Source organism: Tachyglossus aculeatus, chromosome 23 (assembly GCF_015852505.1).
Source record: "Tachyglossus aculeatus isolate mTacAcu1 chromosome 23, mTacAcu1.pri, whole genome shotgun sequence".
Lineage (NCBI taxonomy): Eukaryota > Metazoa > Chordata > Mammalia > Monotremata > Tachyglossidae > Tachyglossus > Tachyglossus aculeatus.
The window spans coordinates 19,643,905-19,650,946 of record NC_052088.1 but is presented as its reverse complement, the minus strand read 5'-3'; the positions used below and the strand labels follow the sequence as shown (position 1 = coordinate 19,650,946).

General features: G+C 40.3%; 1 non-coding gene across 1 annotated transcript; it reads left to right on the top strand.

Annotated features, from left to right (window-relative positions):
- The first annotated feature begins 2,142 nt into the window (after positions 1-2,142).
- Positions 2,143-2,280, top strand: LOC119944979. Its single transcript, XR_005456116.1, has one exon. It is a non-coding gene; the product is annotated as a small nucleolar RNA SNORA7 (small nucleolar RNA).
- The last annotated feature ends 4,762 nt before the right edge of the window (positions 2,281-7,042 follow it).

Here is a 7,042-nt window from a genome sequence, read left to right as displayed (position 1 = left end):
GAACAGCATCACAAGTGTGTGTAAGCATGACAAATCACAACTCCTCCAGGAGAACTTCCCCAATTAAAAAGCAGCATGGCTCAGAGGAAAGAGCGTGGGATTGGGAGTCAGAGGTCATGGGTTCTAATCCCCGATCTGCAATTTATCAGCTGTGTGACTTTGGGCAAGTCACTTAACTTCTCTATGCCTCAGTTACCTCATCTGGAAAACGGGGATTAAGACTGTGAGCCCCAGGTGGGACAACCTGATTCCCTTGTATCACCCCCAGCGCTTAGAACAGTGCTTGGCACAAAGTAAGCGCTTAACAAATACCATCATCATTATTATTATTACTACTTGTAGTACAGTGCTCTGCACACAGTAAGTGCGCAATAAATATGTTTGAATGAATGAATATGGATCTTGTCTACTAACTCTTTTTAACCCTATTGTATAGCTCTATTGTACTCTCCTATGTGCTTAGTACAGTGCTCTGCACACAGTAATGCTCCATAAAGACTATTTATTGGCTGATTGCTGTAAACATCTCTCCAAATATATATTTATGCATATACATATATGTATATATATATATATATATATACACACACACATATATACATTGTGCTCTCCATATAGATAAACCTGCTATAGATGCACAAATATATATAAATGTATAGGCATATATTTTCATGTATATATTTGTATATCTACAACAGGTTTACCTGTGTAGTGATATTGGGTTTTTTAGGGGGCTGTGGGAGAAATAAACTGTCTCTTCTAGTCTTGCCCACATCCTACCTCTGGCCTGGAACGCCCTTCCTCCTCAAATCAGACAGATACTTGCTCTCCCCTGACTTAAAAGCCCTACTGAAGTCATATTTCCTCCAACAAGTCTTCCCTGACTAAACCCCGTCTCCTCATCTCCCAATCCCTTATGTATTGCCCTGACTTGCTCCTTTCATTCATCTTCCTTCCCGTCCCCATAGCACATATTTATTAATATATTAAAATTTATTTATATTAATATCTGTCTCCCTCTCTAGACTTGTGAGCTTGTTGTGGTCAGGGAATGTGTCTGTCTATTGTTTTATTGTACTCACCCAAGTGCTTAGTGCAGTGTTGTGCATACAGTAGGCACTCAGTAAATATGACTGAATGCATTCATTCATTCAATCATATTTATTAAGTGCTTCCTGTGTGCAGAGCACTGTACTAAGCGCTTAGGAAGTACAAGTTGGCAGTGTGACAGCCTGCGGCAATCCAGGCACCCCCAGAAATACAGGTTTCATGACTGACAGAGGTAGAGTTGAACTGTGTTTTATGTCCTATCCAACTATGATTAGACGAGAAGATCCTGCTTTCAGAGATTTCTGTTGCATCTCCCTCTAGTACAAAATATTTCATAGATTTGCAGAGATTACAAAGCTCTGATCTAAACTATTTTGCAGATAAAATAATAATAATCATTATTATCATTAATATCATCATTATTATTATCATTATTTGCTACCATTTTTCCTTACTGTCTGCTTTTAATATGATCACCTTTTTTTAAGCCCTAATGTCAAAACTAAAACCAAAGTAAATTTTCCTCATCCAAATATTCTCTGATAATCCATTTTCCATTCTATATTTTGAAGACCAAATCATCCCTGTTAACTAAACCCCATAAAGACCTAACTTATTTTCTTCATGTATAATAAACATCAGGTTCTTTTTGGGTTCCAGTTATCTAATAAATACACTGTGTGGGAGAATGATTCAAGAGAATCTTGGAATATAATTTTCTGGGACACAACAATCCAAAATTCATTTACCATACCTTGTTTTTATGTAATTGAATGCTGTAGTCTGAGCTTTCCCCCACAAACACGTTTTATGTCTCCCAAACGGTCATAAATCATCTAACAATGTCCCATTCACATCTTAATGTTAGTTCTCCCTGGGTTCTTTCACTATTGTTGCTGGCAGTGGTCTAAAATTGATGAGCTTTGGACAACGATGTAAGGAACATGTTGAGTGCTTTTTCAATAAGCTTGCATCCAGGGCTCTGGAGGGATTTTTCACCTGACTCGTTAAGGTCATCAATTCTCCTCTGACATGTTTGTGCAGTTTATAGTCTTTCAGAACATTTGGATCATTTAATTTGTGTAATTTTCTCCCCTCTCAGGGTTGCACCTGGAGAGTTTCCAGTACTCTACCAGTCTCGACTATGGGAGGGAGAGTCAAGCAGAGGCATAGCCATTCCATTCCTAGCTTGGGTGGAGGCTAGTGAGTGGAAGACAATCTGTTACACATAAAAACTCCCTTGTGCCGGACAGCAGTGACATGGGAGAGAATCGAGGGTGGAGATGCAGATTTACTGCGCAGAAGGAGGCAATGGTAAACTGCTTCCGTATTTTTATCACGAAAACTCTATGGATCCACTACCAGTTCAATTGCAGATGGAGATGGGGTGTTCTGGGAGAGATGTGTCCATTGTGTCGCTATGGGTCAGACACGACTCCACAGCATGACAACAACAATAATTTTCTCCCAGGGAAAGTTTGCTATTTAGCTCAAATTTTGAGCTCACTTACATGTTGTCTTTTTGTCATCAAGGAAAAGAGAATTTGCATCTGCTTTTAAATTTGAAATAATGATAAGGAAATAATAATAATGATAATTACATGCTATGTGCCAAGCATGGTGCCTACTATGCTCCCTTTTAACTATTATTGATGTGGAGGCATTATACTATGGAAGGCAGCTAGGGCAAGGAGTTAACTCCACTGTTTGAGTGCATTTTCCACAAAGAAACTATAGGATTTTGTTTTCAAAACCCAATATGATTTCGGTTTAGAAACCCAATACTTTCTGAAAAAATAGCCAAAAATAACTCTCAGAGGGAGAAATGAGTCCTTGACGAGCAGGAGGGGAAAAGTAGCAGATAACTCAGGAGATAATGTGCATTAAGTGAGTATTGGCATAGATTCAGAAAGTGGTGTTAAATATTTTCATACTAAGAACTGTAAAATAGATGCTTGATATTAGAAAAGGATCCCAATACAATGATCTGACTGATAGCGATTAATTAAAAATTTGCTCACTGAAAGAGAAGTGACCTTATAATCCAATATATGAGGTTTCCAGTCTCAGGACTTAATTTTATTGTCATTCCCAGAGAAAATGAGAAAAAATTTCTCCTCAGTAGTTCATAATGCCAATTATATTAGTTATCTTAGCAGGCTAAGTTGCTCAGCTCAAGGAACATTTGAAAATGGCATTTATAAACTGCTAGTGAGCTTGGAAAAATAATAACCAGACAAGTCAAAATAAAAGGCTGTGCATGAAAAGTCCACTTTTGCTGAACGAATTTGAGGCAAGTTTCCTCATTACTTCTGGGGAATGGATCACAAGGGAACAGTAATATTTTGGAATTGGAAAGACCCCCACCACCACATCATGGAACTCCATGAGCACCTCAGGAATCCCGAGTTAGCCATAATGATCATGGGTTCAAATCCTGACTCTGCCAGTTGTCAGCTGTGTAATTTTGGGCAAGACATTTAACTTCTCTGTGCTTCAGTTACCTCATCTGTAAAATGGGGATTAAGACCGTGTGCCCCCCGTGGGACAACCGGATCACCTTGTAACCTCCCCAGTACTTAGAACAGTGCTTTGCACATAGTAAGTGCTTAATAAGTGCCATTATTATTATTATTATTATAACAGAGAACATCTCACTCTCTGCACCACCTTACTCCACCCCCACTCCCCCACCCCCAACATTTGAGTGGTTTCAGTAGGGATCCTGATAAATTATCACCTGAGGATCAGCAATGTCTAGACTTCCCAAATATCAGAGCTTTGGTGAAAAATAAGAGAGGCAGACCTATCTGGTATAAGTAGATTGGTCAAATAAGGACCAGAATTAACCAGGTAATCTGTCATCAGGGCTAGTAATGACATCCATGGAAAATTTACCTGCAGCAAAATCACCAAAAGACTGAGATTTGTATTTTTCCTGGGCCATGTTGTTCTTCTTCCTGGACCCACTATCTTTAAAAATTTTGTGTGTGCCTGTCTGCATTAGATTAGGCTCTAATTTCCTGAAGAGCTGTGATTGTGTATTGTGCTTCTGGGGAAAGGTTCACAGGCAGCAGATATTCAATCAAAAGTATTGATGATGATGTTGATGATGATCTAAACCCAGGAATCTCCTACATTAGCTAAAGCTATTTTATCCCACTCCTTAGGTCTGTCCCCTTTGTAGTTTCTTTTAATATGTGTTCTGCTCATCTTTTTCTTACTCCTTCTTCTCCACTCTTCCAAAACTTCAAGAACTATAGCTTCATTGCTGCTGCTGTCAGAACCCCACAGCTGCATCCACCCCTAACAGGTACCATAATTATCATTGTCAGTTCCTAAATCAGGACCAAGTGAAGCCTACAGGGGCCTGCAGAGCACATCACATTTATTCAATTATTAGTATTTATTGAGTTTGTATTCAATCATATTTATTGAGAGCCTACTGTGTGTAAAGCACTGTACAGTTTGGAAGGGTACAATATAACAATAAACAGATATATTCCCTGCCCACAATGAGCTCACAACAGGGAGAGGTTATAATCTATACCTGTTCTGTGCAGAACATAATAATAATAATAATAATGGTGGCATTTGTTAAGCACTTACTACGCATGAACCACTGTTCTAAGTGCTGGAGTAGATACAAGGTTCAGGTTGTCCCACTTGGGTCTCACAGTCTGTTTTACAGATGAGGTAACTGAGGCCCAGAGAAGTTAAGTGACTTGCCCAAAGTCACACAGCTGACAAGTTGCAGAGCCGGGATTAGAACCCATGACCTCTGGCTCCCAAGCCCATGCTCTTTCCACTGAGCCATGCTGCTTCTCAAACATACCCGTTCTAGGCTGTGAGCCCATTGTTAGTTGGGGATTGTCTCTCTCTGTTGCCAAATTGCACTTTCCAAGCGTCAAGTACAGTGCTCTGCACACAGCAAGTGCTCAATAAATACGATTGAATGAATGAATAAAGCACTTGTGAGACTACAACAGAGTTAATATATATGATCCCTGCCCTAAAGAATCCTACTACCCAGCAGGGGAAACAGACACTAAAATTAATTATAAATGGGAGGCGGTCATAGAGTATGAAGATACATAAGTGGGGGTTGTGAGTACTTGAATTTATTCATTCAGTTGCATTTATTGAGCACTTACTGTGTGCAGAGCACTGTACTAAGCACTTGGAAAGTTCAATTCAGCAACAAATAGAGACAATCCCTGCTCACAATGGGCTCAGAGCCTAAAAGGGACAGGCATCAAAACAAGTAAACAGGCATCAATAGCATCAATATAAATTAACAGAATTATAGATAAATTCACATAATTGATATGAATAACTAGAATTATAAATATGTACACATATACACAAATGCTGCTGGGGGAGGGGGTAGAGGAAAGGGAGTGAGTCGGGTGATGAGGGAGGGGAGAGGGAGCAGAGGAAAAAGGGGGCTTAGTCTGGAAAGGCCTCCTGGAGGAGTTGAGCCTTCAGTAGGGCTTTGATGGGGGGAATTGTACTTGTATGATTAGGTGGTGCAGGAGAACCGAAGTGGTAACTGGGGGATGTAAAGTGGGGAGATATGAAACCAATCAGGGAAGACCTCCAGAAAGAGAAATGAGGAAATGTAATATGGGGAGAACAGTAGTGTACTAGATGTGAAGTGAGAAGGAGGTAGTGAGAGAGAAGAATGAAGCCCATGATAGGTTAATGCCCAGAATCTGCCCGTGGGCCAAAACCTGCTCCAACAGTTATTTATGTTAAGGCTTTGAGTGTTGTAGGACAATATCTCATCCCTCATCCTCCTTCTCAGGAGCCCCACATGGGACATGGACTATGTCCAACCTGATAAACATGTATCTGCCACCTCCTCACTTCAAGGCTGTCCATCACCTCGCCCCCTCCTACCTCACCTCCCTTCTCTCCTTCTACAGCCCAGCCCGCACCCTCCGCTCCTCTGCCACTAATTTCCTCACAGTGCCTCGTTCTCACCTGTCCTGCCATTGACCCCCAGACCACGTCATCCCCCTGGCCTGGAATGCCCTCCCTCAGCACATCCACCAAGCTAGCTCTCTTCCTCCCTTCAAGGCCCTACTGAGAGCTCACCTCCTCCAGGAGGCCTTCCCAGACTGAGCCCCCTCCTTCCTCTCCCTCTCATCCCCCTCTCCTTCCCCCCGCCTTACATCCTTCCCCTCCCCACAGCACCTGTATATATGTATATATGTTTGTATGTATTTATTATTCTATTTATTTGTGCATATTTATTCTATTTATTTTATTTTGTTAATATGTTTTGTTTTGTTGTCTGTCACCCTCTTCTAGACTGTGAGCCCGCTGTTGGGTAGGGACCGTCTCTATATATTGCCAACTTGTACTTCCCAAGTGCTTAGTACAGTGCTCTGCCCACAGTAAGTGCTCAATAAATACAATTGAATGAATGAAATGAATGCCACATAGTAAGCGTTTAACAAATACCATTTAAAAAACCCTTAAAATTTCCAGTAGACAGTGTGTGAAATTATCAGCTTGTTGTGGGCAGGGAACTTATCTAACAACTCTCCCAAGCACTTAGTACAGTGCTTTGCACATAGAAAGCACTCAGTAAATATGATTGATTATTTATGAAATGTTAAAAATATGAAGGGGGTGTGATATAATAGCAATGGAGAAAAAGAGTGAAGATAGCACCACAACGGCCATAGAAAGAGAAAAAATTGTTTGGTAACAACAAAGTAATATAAAACACAGATTTACAGCCTTAGTATAGTGCCCTGCACACAGTAAGCACTCAATAAATACCACTGATGAAAATTATTTAGCTAAGAGCCAACAGATGTTCTCCCTCACAGGGAAGAAATACATCATATAAATTCCATAGTTAAAATATCAAACTAATAGGAGCATACTGGAGAAAGGCCAGGCTTTAAACCCTTAGTTAAGACTAATACTGTTCTTTTCATCTATCAATCAATCAATCTACCAGTGATATTTATTGAGG